General features: G+C 29.4%; 1 protein-coding gene across 2 annotated transcripts in view; it reads left to right on the plus strand.

The window, feature by feature from the left end:
• The first annotated feature begins 5,494 nt into the window (after window positions 1–5,494).
• Window positions 5,495–17,294, plus strand: part of LOC107443568 (putative polypeptide N-acetylgalactosaminyltransferase 9) — a 286,844-nt gene continuing 275,044 nt past the window's right edge. Inside the window, exon 1 of one of the 2 annotated variants that reach the window (XM_071178433.1) lies at window positions 5,495–5,573. The gene's annotated coding sequence lies outside the window, so the exon portion shown is untranslated. The remainder of the gene's footprint in view (window positions 5,574–17,294) is intronic. The other variant, XM_016057485.4, reaches the window with a different exon arrangement.

Below are 17,294 nucleotides of genomic sequence, written 5' to 3' on the forward strand. Positions count from 1 at the left end.
ACTGTAGGGTATATCTACCACTGCAAAATTACAATTACAATTCACTAGTATATAAGATATGTTAACCCGATTCTATGATGGGGTACCTTTTTAAAGATGAAGGTTGACATTGTCGATAACAACTCACTCCCCACAGATAAATGAAGAAAATGTATAACAAAAAATATTACATACTTAATAAGTTGCTGTCCGTCTGAATACATTTATTAAGATTGTCCCTAAATTCGCGCAAGATTTTAATTTTTCGTCATTTTCGGGATAAAATGTTACTAAAGAGAAGATAATAACATAATAACTGCCAGTTCTAGGCTACTTAAATTGGAGGACGACACACACACACAGAAAAAAGAAAAAGGTTTTACTTTACTGAGGAAAATTTTCAGCTAGGCATTGTCTTTCCCTATCCATGCAATTTCCGGTTTCTGTGATAGAAATAAGACACCTAGGTCAAGCGATTTAACACCAATGGATTTTTTTCCCTTCATTTTTATTAAGTCTAAAGTTTTACGCCAAAAATGTTCAAACGACCCATACCATTGTTCAAAGATCTCTCTCGAATGATCTAGTTGAAGTTTTCGAACTAATTTTAGAACAAGGGGCTAAATTTGCCGGCGCTGTCTGAATTTCAAGATGATACAACATATGGTTATGGAATTATAAGGGAGAGACACACGTACACACAGCCAGACGAACTCTCCATTTTATTATTATAGATAAATGAAGAAAATACATAGAAGGAGGAAAAAAAGGCTCTGCATCAATGAAATTTAGCCCCTGTCATGCAAAATGGTCATTGAACATTTCCATAAGAGTGTAAATATGGGCAGGCCATTTACCTGCAATGTCTTTATACTTTACGAATCAATTAAAAAATAAACGCTTTTAGTTAAAAACCTGTATTTACAGTCGAAGTTACTTCTTTCCTGAATTTTAAAACATCCTGTATTTGTCAATATTGGGCCACGCATTTGAAATTGATATGCCGTAGGGAATAATAAAAATAGTGTTGATTTAAAATTATTGCTACGAAACTAAAAAAGTAATTTACCAGCTTTGAGACTTCATTCTAATCTTGGTTTAAAAAATGATCTATTGCATTTAAGAGAGCTGCCATAGCTTTGGGGATGGAGCACTTGCCTTCTAATGAGCTGATCCAGGTCGCAACCTGCTCACACCAATCACAGTGCTGACTTGAAGTATCCTCAATGGTAGATGGATTATGGGTTAGAGTCCCCTTGCCGACAGGTTAACCATGGGATTTTTTCATGGCTTTCCTCTTCATGTAACGCAAATTCAAATGAGTTCCATGAAAAAGTCCTCCAGAAAGGCAATTTTCCCCAATACTTGAACAAGGAGTTTTCTTGTCTTCTGGATTGGGTTCAATAATGCAAAGCTACGGAGTTGAACATTGGTAGTAGTAAACCTAAAATTAGGTAGGCTGTTCAACGACCATTATATATGGCACTTAACTGTCATTCAACATTAGAATTAATTAAAATATTGCTTTAAATATTTATTGGGGAAAAATTTGCCCAATAAAAAAACATTCAAATAAAGAAAAATCAATCTTAGTTTTTAAAGTTCTTGTAAAGATTTGGAAATTGTATACTGTACTAAAATAATACAATATATAAATATTTATATAAGAAATTTGCATGCATTAAGAAAAAAATTTACATTTTCTTTAATAGAAGAAGAAAAATATTCCCCGAATTTAAATACGGAGGAAAATTCATTTTCCACATAGGCTTGTAACAGCCGCAAAAGAAATTTAATTTTATAAAGTAATCATTTGTTTATGAATATATAATTTCAAAATATGACGCTACACGAAAATGTGAACACTATCTTTTATTCTAAACATTATTACAAACTTTTATTTGTTTCGTATAATTTAATTTATTTAATTTATCATATTCTATTTATTATATGTATTTGCTGTAAAGCGTTTGAAGCATTTTAAATCGAAATTTCCAATCAAAATTTTTGTATACGGCATCAAAAGAATCCGAATTCATCTTTTCACTTCCTCGAACGTAAAATCTCGCCAAATTCCCTGGAGTCTATTCGAAGATTCTCAAAAGTTTAACTTTCATCTTTTATTTACTAACGATTTGTTACGCGAGAAAGAAGGCTTTTAATTTCATGCAAATCCTGCGAACGCTTGGGATATTCTGACGCGTTGGCGCGCGCGTGGAAATATTCTCAAATGCTCCTTTCTCACGCACCTATAGCTTTCCGAATAATTTGAATAAGTCTTGTTCCCGTTAAATCGGAAAATTAATTACACCCTTTCCCAATCAGCCTGACAGACGCAGTAATTGAATCGGCTCTTTCTCATTATAACTTCCCAAAACTGTTTATTAAGTTTAGATGGCATCCTGTTTAAGGTTTTCCAGAATAGAGAAAACGAATTATATAAAATTAACTGCGACGGAGCTTTGCGCCATTTTTTTTTAGTCTCTCCACTTTCAGTGGGAATTGCAATTTCCCTTCTTTTAATTACAAATTTAATTCGGTGCGAATGAAATTACTCGGTTGTGAAACTTGTAAACAACGAGTTTTAGTGGGATGGGGGGAATCTTTTGAGAATCTTATCAAAATGAACACATAATAAATTTGGTGTCTGGAACTGAGCCTCTATTCAATTACTTACGTGAATTCATTCTTGCCTTATAATTAACAATATATATTGGATTATGTACTGTAATTCTATGAAAATATTTAAGCTTTTTAAACAAACCTGAAAATATGGATTTGCATGTATTTGTTTAAAAAGAGCGTCAATACAAAAGAAACATTTTTGTGTTCATTGCTACTTTATATTTATTAAAGCTTTTTAGATATTTGGTGTTTGCAATAGACCCTAATGGCTTACGTCTTGATTACTTTCCTTTTCAAAATTGCCATATTTCGAGAAACAATGACCAAATCTTAGAAGCCAGAATTTAGTAGAATGAAAAGCACCTTAACAGTTTTTTGATTTTATGTTAGACTTTACTAAAATATTGAGTACCAGGTGGTGATTACATTGAGTACCTACATTAGTTCCTCGCCACCATTGCACGAGGCTATTTCCAAGCGATTTATTTTTAAAACAAATGAAGTTTTTAAATTAAGTAATATTTTACAGTTTAATTTTCTTGGGATTATTTAATTAACAAGTGTAAGTATTTGCCAAATAGCATTATAAAAAAAGCATCACCATTGCAATCACTGCCCTACACCATTGCAGTGATACTTAATTAATTACCATTTAATTACATTAATGGTAAGTTACCATTGTTAATTACCTTCATTACCTTTATTAATAATTAGTTACGAAATTAGACCCAAAAATGTTCTTTTTCTGATTATATATGACTTTTTTCGACGAATCTATATTTATGACTGTTAAAATATAGGGCAGAATTTTATATTTTATGTTTCATAACCGTCATTAAACAGCCGTTCCAATTTAGGGTTTACGACTACTAAATGTGAAAATATGGTCCGAAAAGTTTGATATAGGAGAGCGGTTAAGAGAATAGTCAACTTTATAATAAGGTTTTAGTTAAGAGAATGGACAACTTCATACTAATTTCACTATTAGCATATTTCGCCATCTAAAAGAAGTCATATTTTTTAACTTTCATTTTTGAGAAACTAATAGAACTTTTTGCAAATTTTGAATTTTATCATCTGAAACTTGTAGATTAAAATTGTATAGAAATTTTACCTTAAAATTCAATTATTTATCTTTTTATTAAAATAAATTCTAGAAAATAATAAATAGCTATAGATAAATAATTATTTTTGAATCAAATTATCTTCGGATGAGCAAATTTTATAGTAGTGTGAAATTGTTTATTGATTCGCTTTATACTTCCCGAAAATATATCGAAACATGCATCTGTAACATGGTTCAATTTGAACCATATTATCGTGCAATTTAATTTTTCTAAATCTAACACTGTAAAAAAGGGTTTCTTAAAATTGTGTCAAAATTTGAGAACGCCTTGCTGAATTTGAAAACGTCCGGTATTTAAAATTGAAACAGCAGATACTCATTTTTGAGCAAAAAGCAGAGTTACAAAAGTTACGTGGAATGGGAAATGTGTAAGAGAGATTGTCGTTAACTGCCGGCAGGATTCGAACCAGGTACCCTTGGGTTTGTAGAAGGAGACTCTTTCCAACGAGCTTGCACAACCTTATCCAAGAAGAGTTAGGATTCTTCATATAGTGGCCGCCACAATGACATACCATGAAATTCCAATTTCCAATTCCAATGGTACAAAGAGGAAAATACGGTCTTAATTGCTTAGCCAGAAGATCGCAATTTAAATTTAACTTTTTGCTTATTTCGCTATATCGTAAAAACGTTTACAAAATTGAATATAAAAGGCTTCTTAATTCTGGACCGGATATACTGGGTTGTACTGGACTATGGTAGTTAGAACATCCTACTAAAAGACCGTAAATCCTTGGTTCGAGTACAGCTGGCAGCTAGCGAGCTCCTTTCTAACGCCTTCTTTTCTCTTTATCACTTTGGGCATATAAATTTTGCTCAAAAATCGACATATACTGGATCAATTTTAAATTTATGATGATTCCAAATTCGATTTTTAACACAATTATTTGTTTCGGAACTAGTTTGACTCGTTTTTGCTCTATTTTGAAAAACACTATCTTACAGTGTGCAATTTAACTTCTCTTAAATTTGATTACGATTTATTACGGTTCAACTTGAACGAAATATGGTTCAGTTTAAAACCCTTTTAAGGTTTTATCAAATCTGTACAACATTTTGGTTTGAGGTAACAATACTACTGCTCAACATTTAACGGATTTTGCTAAGAGTTCAATTTAGTGCAAGATAAATAACAGTTACTAATAAATCAAAACAACTAAAAATATTTTGAACTTTATTAAGTCGAAGGTAAAATAATAATAATCAAAAAATATATGACCCGTTTTCCTTATCATTTATAAAATTTCATTCAGAATTAACTTGAAACAAATTTCTCAGATCATTGTCACTTCAAATTTCAGTGTTATAAAGTTTTGTGATAAAATATTAAAGCTCATTGCAATAAAGTACTGATAATATGTTTTCAAAACATATCTTTTTATTTATGATTTTTTCGATCTTCAAAAAAAATGAATTATCGGTCTTTTAAGAAAATTACTAAAAAAAGAAAAAGCATCGTTTTATAATAAATTATCTGTTATCTTAAAAGTTTTTCTTGTTCCAAGTGATCTCAGTAACTTTACCCTAGAGAAAATGCATCAAATTTAATCCAATAAGACTACGACAAATCGATCTCGAGGCTCTATACGTTTGTATCAAAAGTACCAAACATTTTTATCTTTGTCCGCTGTATAAACATTTTTATCGATTTATCGTCAATCCTATTGGTGAACAAATGGTTTTTCAAAAACCATTAAAACTATTGTCATAAATTTTGGTGTATGTATAGGTTCTAGTTGTTTCTGACCCAGGAAAGAAGACGCAATAGGGAGTAAATTTAATTGCCATCATTTAGGAATTAATTTTAAGATTTCGTCATCACCACCTGGCTTACTAAATACAGGTAAGTTTGTGTTATCTGATAGATTTTAACTTACCTTAAGTGACTTTACATGTAGTAAGACATATGAGGAAAACTTTAATTATACAAGTGCTTTAACTTACTTTAAAGGCATATGTAGTTACACACGTACGAGATATTTTAGGCACTTAAATTCCTGAAAAATATTATATAATTAATAAATATATTTTTTTTTCAAAAATTTCAATTGATGTAAAGTAGCATTTTTGCTGCATTTTAAAAATGTAGTGTTATTTTTTGGAAATTTAGTAATACATTTTTGAAATAAAATTGGAAATATATTTAACAAATAATATAAGTATTTTCTGAATTGCTGATCTCATAAAATTCAGATAAAAAAAAGCTGACTGAAATGTATTTTTGATTAAAAATCTATCTTGGTTATCCGCACATAAACTTCTTAAAGATAATTTACTTAAGATATTTATTTTGGACAGATACACAGGTACAAAGAACACATACAAGTTTTCATACAAATATTAAAAATTTAGTAAGACTTTAAATAAAATATTCTTAAATTTCATTGAATATTATTTGCATAATACTTTAAAATAATTTATAAATTTCTTTGAAGTTTAATCACAGAAAGTGTTGGTTAAATGAAATTCTTAGTTTATTGTGTTTTCGATACTGTAAATTTAACTTCGTTTAGGTCAAACATTCACCTATACAAGATGCGTATGCAATAAACTTCTTACGAACATGTAAAGTTTATCGAAATATTAAGTGAAAAACTTTTTTAATGGTGATTATTTCAAGTGTCGTTTAAACTGTATTTTGAAAATAATTTATACTCATTTTTTGTGAAGCTTTTTATTTACATAAACGTTTGATAAAAGTAAAGTTTTATTTAAATTTATGTTTGATTTGTAAAAAATCCTCTCCAACTCTTACCTCAGCGAACCTCTCTAAATTTTTAACTCAGAATATATTTATTAGAAGCATTGTTTTACAGTTTGATGGGATTAAATATTAAACAAATGCAGAAAGATCAGAGATTTTATTTATGATGTTTACTGCAACTTTCAGAGAGAAAGAAGTTTCATTTGTTTACTAAATAAGTAACAAATTTATTCATAAAATTGATTTTTAGATTTACGATAAAACGAAAAATTGTAACGAATTAAATTAGAATTGATTAATAAATCAGCAAATCAAAGAAAGAACAAGCCAACAAGTTTGAGAAGTTCAGTAAACTAGTAAATAAGCGAATAAATAAAAAAATTAATATATATATATATATATGCAACTATATATCCATGTATATATATGCAACTATATATATATTCAGAAATTTTTTTTAAAAAAAATAAAACTATTAATGAGTAATATTTTAAAAAAAAATTAAACCAGTTATGCCAATACATATATATATTATACTACTCTATTTTAAACCAGCTATGCTACTACATCTATATTTCATGTTAGTCAGGAAAAATTTTGAAAATTATATCACTAGTTTGTTTTTACGCAGGTGGGTCTTGATTGCCTCTAACGCCTTCTGCAATGTGTCAATTTGATTCACAGGAATATTAAATCTGTGACGGATGTCGTTTTCTGTTACTTTCGCCAAACCCACATAATGAGAGCCTCGAAATTCCTTGTATTCGAAAATTAAGCCCCCTTCCCAAATGCACAATGTAGAGCGGCTCCTTATGTACTTAGCTCGTACTTTCCTCTAAGTCCAAATCATACTTTCTCTCGACTTTTTTGGCCCGTTTGGCATCATTAGACGGGGGTTTCAAATACGCCGCTGCAGGTGAATTCCTCGTCAATGTCACCTGGCAAATTGATAATCCTTTTTTTCGAATCGTTAAATCAAAACATAAAAACTTTTTTTCAAAAACAATTTAATATTAAAATTTTTCTTATTCTATAAATCAAAACGAAATAATTTTGGAAAAAGAATACACTTACCCATGGCTAAACGATGTGTACTCATAGTTATTTCAGCTGTGCAACACACACGCGCAACTTAAAATGTTTTGAAATAAAGAGCCGTCTATGCTAAATAAAAGAGCTAAGTTAATTCATGCGAAAAACTCAATTAAAATATCAAATCCCCCAGACAGTAGACTGCTGAAACTAAGGAATCACCTGCACGGAATTATGTCTATCGACGTGACGTCATCGAGTTGGTTAAAAAAAACAGCTGCTTACTATCTAAAAATGAACTTCACTATTTTTCCTACGCACTTCTTCGCGAAAAGGGAAACCTGGGGAGGCGATCGCTTCCCGTTCTCTATTTACTTAATTTGACTTAAATTATTTTACTTAATTTAACTAATAATTTATTTAATTTAACTATAATTAAACTTAATTTATTTTTAATATCATAAGCATATTTATCTCTCTTTTTTTTTAAAAAAAAACAATCGAATTTAATTTTTCTTTGCTATATGCGAATAAATAAGTATTTTCGGGGTTGCAATAGTATATTTGATGAACTTATAGGTAAAATCGTAAATGTTAATTTTTTTCTGACTAAAAAGTTTGTAGAACTTTTTATTTTCCTATTATTTTATTAGATTATCTAAAGTTAAATTGTAAATAATAAATATTGATGATTAATTACCAGAAGCTGTCTCAATTTTCTTAGCAAATCTTTTTCTCCACTAAAAAAACAAGTGTGTCATTTTTTTAATTACTTTTTATAATCTTAAAAAGATGCAGCAGATAGGAATTTAATATGTTAAATTATACTTAATATTACGCTTAATACTTAATATTAAATACTACCGAAATTATAGTACTTACTATTGAGAGTTACTCGGAATTTATTTATCAATTAAATATCCTAAGGTCTGCGTAGGGACCGAGGGTGTGCGGTATTGGTCCTCGTTAAACTGTGCTACCGTAAAGTGCTCCACTTCGCGCAGGTCGTAGGGCTACCGAAGATCAAAATTGTGGGCCTCAGAGGATCAAAATTGTGATAGCATGTCCTCGGATCATCCTCCGGGATGTTTCCCAGACCGTCGCCAATAGCCCATTGTGCAGCTCTAGTGCGACGTGAATTAACCGCATCATCAACAACAACAAATATTCTAAGCATTTGCTGGAAGGAAAAAAGTTTAATATTTTTACAAATAATAAGCCTTTAATGTCTGCATTCAAACTTATTATACTTGCAGTGTTTACCATATAACACGTTCTTTCAATTTAATTTTCAAGGAAACAAATAACAAAGGAATTCAGAAGACTCTGCATGCATGCTATGATGTTGACCCAAAAAATAACAAACGGCTATATTTTACACAAATATAGCCAAATCAGGGATAACACTCAAAACATGACAAACCTTACACTTCATTTATGCTGCGATATTAATTTTCTTAAACTTCTTTTAGGCATACGACCTGTTAGAATTTATAAATCACAGAAAAGTTTTACGAATAGTAAAATTGCGCCTAAATTTAAGCAATCACGTTAATCAAACTTCTAAGAATATTGCCTCGTTAGCATACCATAAGCGGAGATATATACCNATAATTTATAGGATATATACTTTCTTTATAATGCCATTACATATTTCTATTAATATAAAAAGTTTCAGAGCTTTTTATTCACTTTACTTTTTTGGAATTTTATGAACTGAAAAATGACAGTTTTCGTGAGAATGACCCATATATATATATATATATAAAGAAAGAAATTTCGTGAATTACACACATAACACTTTTGAGTTGTGTAAGTATAAAAACAATTTATTAAGCGTGTTGTGTCGTTTTATTAATATTTTAAAGAATATTGTTGTGTTTTTGTTAGAATAAATAAGGAGTTCCGTGAATTAAAATTAAAATAATTTTGAACTTTGCAAATATCATCATAAGTTTCATCATCAAGAATAAGTTTATTTTCACTCTATCAATAATTTAAAATATTATATTTTTTTTGGTAGAATAACCAAGAGGTTTCATAGACCTCTCTTTTAATATGGATTTGTGAAATTCTTGTACGCAATATATAAAGCCATTCGAAATGATATCTTTTGAACAGTAGACTAATATTTCAATAGAAAAAAAAGCATTTTCATACTAATACTTCGATGCAATGGTTTAATTTTCAATGTCATTGTTCGATTTGAGAGGCATTTTTGGTTTAAAAAAATCTTTATTTCTAAAAGACTGCTGTAACCATCTGTTCTTTTATCAATATTTTAATCTTAATTTTACGAACATTTTGAAAAAAAGAGGACGCATAAAGCAGTATAAGGTATTATATATTTTATTATATATGTTTTTATGCATGTGAATACATTTTCAGAAATATTTTAAGTATAATTTTACATTAAGTTCGAAAAGATATGTTATAGTAATATAACATTTTTTCTTAAATGAGTTTCTCTCTTCTTTTCTTTATAACTTCAAAGCTGTTTTATTTGAAAGCTTGAAAAAAATCATTTGAACGTCATTATTAATTAGCATTTTTTAAATTGCAAACATATCTAATAATGTAACAAAATCCATTTCTTGAACATTCTTATTCATTAACTGATATTATCTCCGTATCTCTAAGAAATGATAATTTAACATTAGTAAAAGAACATTTGAAATAAAATTTTTAGAAAAAATAGAAAAATCTTAGCTTTAAAATATATAAAACTGCTTTTATACTGCTTTATTATCTTTTCAAAAAAATATTCTTGGATAAAGAATAGCTGTCAGAATTGTTGAGTTTTATGAGTATCAATTACTATTTAATTTGGCATACAAAGATGTGCATCTGTATTTGCTCTTTGTGTTTGTACTGTTAGAATTTTGATTCAAAAACTTAGGTAAAATTACAGGTAGCAGTCTGTCCACTCATTTAACAGTAAAGTTTACATTTCGGAGCATTTCTTTATCTTCATGTGAAAAGTGACACTATCGGTTACTTATCACTTCAGATTTATAAAACTTAAAACTCTTTCTTATGGTGAAGTACCTTCTATTAGTCACTAGAGAGCCATGGTGCCTCAAGGGATAGAGTACTCGCTTCCTAATGAGGTGATCCAGGATTGAATTTCAGCAATGCTGGTCGATATGTATTCTATCGATACGTATGGTGGCCAGTAAGAAAACAAAATTAGTTAAGAGAGAAATTTACTTATTTAAAAAGAAGCGAGAGTCATTGAGCTCATATTTTTTGTGTAAATGCGTCTAAAAAAACCTTCCTTTTGATTGACGTGGTTTCAACACCCAAAGAACTAAAACTACTGAGAATTTATTAAAAACTAAAGTTCCAATATTCGATGTAAAAACCAGCAGAAATGTCCACCGTCAGTACTATATTGCATCGGAGTAATGAAGTATATATGAAGAGTATTGAAGCATCGGAGTATACCAATTACACTTGAACTTAAAAATATAGTTCTCATATTACATCAATCTATTTATGAAAAAGCTCAACACATCAGATGGCAAGATAATGAGTTTAATGATCGGTTCATAATTAGACTTGGAGAATTTTATACATGTGTGGCATTTCAAGCTGTCATTAGAAAAAGATGGAGATTTACAAGATATTTTAATTAAATAGATTATTTTTGCTGTGAGCTCCATATTCCATGTTTAGCACTCGGCTATCATTACAACAGTAGCTTTCGAGTTCTTAACCTTTTTTGCATTACAATGAAAACGCTTCTAAGTTTTTCTGTCTGAACAAAAGATAGAATTTAGTGAAGTAAAAGGTGTAATTGAGCTCTTTTTGTGAAGAATATCTTCGTAATTCTTCGTAATACAATTTTATTTACAACAGGAAAGTTGAAAAAATAAGTAAAATGTATAATGAAAACATTGCTTCGAAATGTGCCCAAAACCACACCTGTAAGTTGTGGAGCTCTTACATCAAGATGGCGAACTATTGCTATTGTTTGTAAGATATACTAGGTAAGGTGATTGTTAACTGCATTTATTGGCAGTACAATCAATGCTTCTTTCTTTTATTTCACATATGATCGAATAAATTATATTCGAGATCTTTTACTGTTTAAAACGTAAAATGTTTACTTAATGGAACTTGAATGTAATTACGAAGAAGCAGACTCTAGAATGTTCTTTCATGTTGGACATGCTGTACTTTCTTATGATAAAATTTTAGCAAAGAGTCCTGATACTGATTGTCTGTATCTTTGATTCATTGGATTAAAAACATCTTAGTTATAAACCTATAGCAAATCTCGAAATGTAAAAATATTTAGTGATAGCTTTATGTCCGTGGCATTAGGAAGTGATGTATTACAAGCATTAATAAGTCTACTCGATTTTACTGGATGTGACTCTGTAAGTTTATTTAGAGATAAAAGTGAAGTTAAATCACTGAAAATAATGTTGGGCTAAAGTTTTTTATATGAGCAATCGGAAAACTTGGAATTAATTAAGAATTTATCTAGAACTCTAATTGAACAATAAGAATCTTTTACTTGTTCTATATATGGGTAAACTAAGTGTTTAAGTGTGGACTTAACAATTGATTGTCGGTACAATTGGTTAAGAATCAGTGAAAATCACGTGCTCCCTATAAAGATTCTTTGATTAAGCGCATGCAGCGAGTGCTAACTATCAAACTGCTATATTTAGTTGAAATTTACGGCGAAAAATATTTATGTTCGGTCATGTTCCATTGTAAAAGGCATTTCAATATTTTAATCACTTTTTCATTATGCTTTTAAAAAACATCGTAAGAAAAATGTGGCTTTAAAAAGTAAAATGCGTATTATATATTTATAAAGTATTTTGTGTAATGCATCATGCAACAAGGTTTTTATTAAAAAAATATTTTCTCAGATATATTTATTAATTGCAAAATTTTTTCAACGTTTTCAACTTCAAAAATTTATGTTATTATTCATAACTTATGATTGATTTTTTTTTCCTTTTAATTGTAGAATTATTCTTTTAAAGTAGTTAATAAAAGAAAAGCTGAAGTTTTGTTTTGTCTTTTCTGCTGAAAAGGGCTTGTTTATGCATTAGAAAGCCAAAATTTTAATTTATTTCAAAAATTTTCCTTTAGTTAATACTTTTGTAAACTGAAAAACTTACCTTTCAAATATCAAAGGTTTGTTAGCAATCTTTTAAATAAACATTTTCGAGTATTTGCATTTTTAAAAACTGCCAAAATATGCAGAAAAGTACATTTGCAACTGAAATGGTTTATTTAAAAGCTTCTACACCAGTATTAGAATCAATGATAAAAATGAGGCTCTTATTATCACAAGAAAATATTTTATTTGAAGAGTTCTTATTAATTCTCTGTAAATTGATGAAAATATGAGTTGTCATTTTAGCTATTTCGGACGAGATAATAAAATTTCGAATATTAAGGATAATGTTTCTTCTAGAATTTCTCTTTTTAAGTTTCTTTGAAACCAAAAATATATAAAACTACAATAATCTGAAAAATAAGAATTGATTTAAAAATTTTTTTTTTTTAACTTCAGTTCATTTTGAACTTCAAAGTATGTTTGTAGATCAATTATGTTCTTCTTTTGATCTAAGCTGAAATATCTGATTTATATCAAAAATAGTGTTCGAATCCAGTTGGCCGAAGACTCCCCGTGTAGTAAATGGTAACCCGGGTGCTTTAAATCTGTAGGGTCACAAAGTTCTCCATGTTCCCGTAAGAAATTATACTTCTAGGAGTATTGAATTTTAAATTGATCGTTTTCTGGTTCAGGTCAAAATTACGATCTGTGAATGAATTAATAGACGTATGAATGGTTCCGCCCTATAAACGGATATGACGTACGGGTGAGGCAAAAGTCTAATTCTTAGCGATAGATGGCGCCACTGGAAAGCAAGAACAATCTCCCCCTTGCCTTAATGACCTACGACAACAACATATCAAAAATAGTAGATTCCCTGAAATGTGCTTTTACATTTTATTGACAAAATAATTCAATAATAATCACTGAGCTTTAAACATATTGTTGAGATTTAAAAAGCATATAAATCAAAACTGAAATAACACAACATTTATTATATTTAAATTTGGCATAATGCTTATTTCTATCTAGAAACTTACGAACTCAGCACATGTTTATAGAAATCCAATTAAGCTGCCGTCAACTTTCCCTATTCTACTGCGATAAGTCTTTAGAAGCTTTATTTACCAAAGTCAGTTTTGAGAAGTTTCATTAAATCAAAATTGTTAGTAATTTCGTGCTTCATCAACAACTGTTAATGCTCTAAATTCAAATGCAATTGAAGATTGATTATTAGTAATAAGCGGCATTGGATTCTATAATGATTTTTTGTTTTTTTTCGTTCTTCTTGTTTCGTTTTATTTTCATTCGCATCAAGATTTCTCTATAAGATTCTTCAGAAAACGCATACTACAGAACTTTTAAAATTACACGAGAGAGAATGTAAATGCATTGCATACGATTACGATACTTTGATTGATTAATATATCAGGAAATGATTCTAAATGTTACAAATTAAATATTGATTTTGTTTTGTGGTTTGATCAAATACAAATGGAATCAGCTTTTTAACTTTTTTTGTTTTCATTTTCATTTACACCAAGGTTTCTCCATAAGATTCTTAAGAAAACAAATGCCAGCAGGTTTAAAACTGCAGGAGAGGCAGGGTTAATAAGTTGTATACGATTACGATACTTTAATGAAAGCATAGATTAATATTTCAGAAAACGATTCTAAATGTCACAAAAAAAAATATTGATTTTGTTATGCAGCGTGATCAAATGCAAGTGGAATCAGCTTTTTTTGCTGAAAAATGTTTTATTTTATGGAAAATAACAAACTTAGAAACATAATATTAAATGCATTTTAATTTTTTTTAAATGTTAAAGAAAGAAGTTACACATGACTAACTTGTGAGGAAATTATGCCTTAGGTAATGGAATGCGTTTTGTCTATAATTACCTGGTGTATTAGTTCAAGAGACAACGTACGAGACAGCTCGTCATTTAATGTTTTTTTTTAACTATTTGAATGACTTGGATCAAGAGCCGTGGTGGCTTAGGAGATGGAGCGTTCCCCTTCCAATGAGAAGAACCTTGTTCAAATCCCAGCGATCGCTGGTCGATACGAATTCCGCTCCCGGCTAGCTCCGATCACAGTGCTGACGTAAAATATCCTGAGTGGTAGGCGGATCATGGGTTAGAGACCCTTTATCGTCAAGCTAAACGTGGGAGGTTTTCGTGGTTTTCCTCTCCATGTAACGCAAATGCGGCTTAGTTCCATTAAAAATTCCTCCACGAAGGCAAATTTCTGATAATACTTGATCCAGGAGTTACCTTGTCTTCTGGATTAGGTTCAAAATTACAAGGCTAAGAAGTTGAACCTTATTAGTCGTAAACCCAAAATATTGGATCACCTATTCAACGACGGTTATAAAATTAAATGACTTAGAGCAGATTTATAATAAGCCACATTTTCATTTAAATCGCTCAAAAGAGTGTTTTTGAAAAGCAGTTTTAGAAAAATACTATTTTTATGGAAGCAGTAATTGAATACTACTGTTATCTTGTAAACATTCTTAATATTTGTAAATTGTTTATCGGGAAACAAATATTTTCAAGCAAAACTTACCTTTTTAAAAACGTACATACATTACAGTAGTTTTACCGGACTTTTTTCTGTGTGTTATATGGTGCTAAGTTGAACTATTTACCTCGTACTTCTTAAATTCGAGTACTCAATACTATGGTTCAATTTGATTGGAAGTATGGTTAATTTTGACATCTTATTAAGATTGCAGCACCTTTTCATCGATTAAAGTGCACATACTATGGTTGAATGCTGAACTGATTTTTCCAAGTGTTTAACTATATCATTACACCCAGCTACTTTTATTCAAATTATGCATTTAATTAGTCTTTGCTATAACTCTTCTAATTCCCTTAATGAATATTTTTGTAAAAGTAGTTAAGCTTAGTTATCTTGGTTACCAATAGGTAAAGTCACTATTTTTAAATAATATTAATTTATATTTCATTAAAACGTGTTTAGCAACCTGTTAAAGCACCCTAAATCATTTAAAGGTTAGAAACATTATTATGCGGAAAGCTGGCATGTAGTTAAAAGTAAGTTAATAAGTTAAAAAGCGAAATTGCAAATAAAAAAAAAGAGGAAGTGTAGCATTTTTTTGAAAACTTTTTTAGTTTAGTAATAAATTCAATTTTGTAACAAACTAATTTTAGCTTTTGAATAATACACGTAGAAAACTAGCATTGAAAAAAGTTTTATTTTAAATCATTATTTATTTACTACTTTTTTGCAACAATAAATTAAAAATATATCCTCTGTACGTCGCATTGTTTGGATTGTCGGGATTTAAATTTGCGATGCAATTATTTTCCAACGAAATGCTTGAAAGTTAGTACTATTATAATAATTAGAATAGTTACAGATTAGATATTTAAAATCTAAAAATCATGAATAAGATTAAAAGAATTTCATCTTCATTATAATAGATTGCAAAAAAGAATTATAAATTTTGTTAGGGCTATAGTCATTAAATTGATGATATTAGAACTGGCGAAAAATCACTTTTCAACTTCTTTCGTTGTCCAATTTTTTGAGTGCTGAAGTGTTCGTTAATTCAATCAAGTATCATAAAAATGTTTTTATTTGTTTCAAATTTTATTTATGTATTATTAATATCAAACAAAACACAAGATAACAATTATCTTTATATAGTTACATAAAAAAGAGCTGTTGTATTCATTTAAATAATAATATTAAATATGGGATTAAAAAAACACTCAACTTACTCCTTTTTTTAAAATTTATCTATTCTTAGTTCTAAAGTGTTGCATGCAACTGGTTAACTTACCAAGTTACACTGTAATATATTTTGGGGGTTATTAAATTACATATTTAGACGATATTAACGGAATTATTTCCTTATATATATGATTATTATATTTATTTAGTTATTAACATTAGAAATGACGCCATAAATAAAAACTTTAGCTATTTTTAATCTGTCTATGCTGAGTAATTAATTACAAGGTGATCACTTTACTTAAGTTTCATTGTAACAAAATGTTGAGTTACATGTAATATTTATTTATTTTTTATGTTAATATAGTTGTTTTGTTACAGTTTTATTGATTAAATTAAAAATGTTAGCTAAGGCAGAAATTATTTCACGTCGTTTTAATTTGCCTTTCTGTACTGCAATTATCATCTTACTCAGTTTTCATAGTAATATATTTGTTAAATTACAGAATATCTTACGAGTATTAATGTAAAAGTTATAAATTATACAGAATTTCAATATAAATTAAATACATTACTTAATTATTATATATATTACTCAACTAATATAAACTGCTGTTTGTAGAAAATGCAACACCATGAAAGAATCATCAGAATCAAATGAAATTTAATGCAGAAACGACTTGTACTGATACAAATAAATGATGAAATTTTCAAAACAAAAGAAACAAATTAAGCGTCCGAAATCAGTATTTGGTGCAGCCACCACGCGCTGCAATAAGTGCTGCTATACGACGTGGCATGGAGTCAAACAGATGTTGAATATCTGCTTGAGGAAGAGAATTCCATATCGCTTGTATGCGCAACCAAAGTTCGTCTTTGGAAACTGCAGGACGCGGATCACGAGTGAGACGCCGACCAACCATATCCCACACGTGCTCAATAGGCGACATATCCGGCGAATAAGCAGGCCAAGGAAGAAGTTGCATGCGTTGTGCTGAACAGAAGTCTCTAACAGTCCGCGCAACATGTGGGCG

The sequence above is a fragment of the Parasteatoda tepidariorum genome, chromosome 1 (assembly GCF_043381705.1).
Source record: "Parasteatoda tepidariorum isolate YZ-2023 chromosome 1, CAS_Ptep_4.0, whole genome shotgun sequence".
NCBI lineage: Eukaryota > Metazoa > Arthropoda > Arachnida > Araneae > Theridiidae > Parasteatoda > Parasteatoda tepidariorum.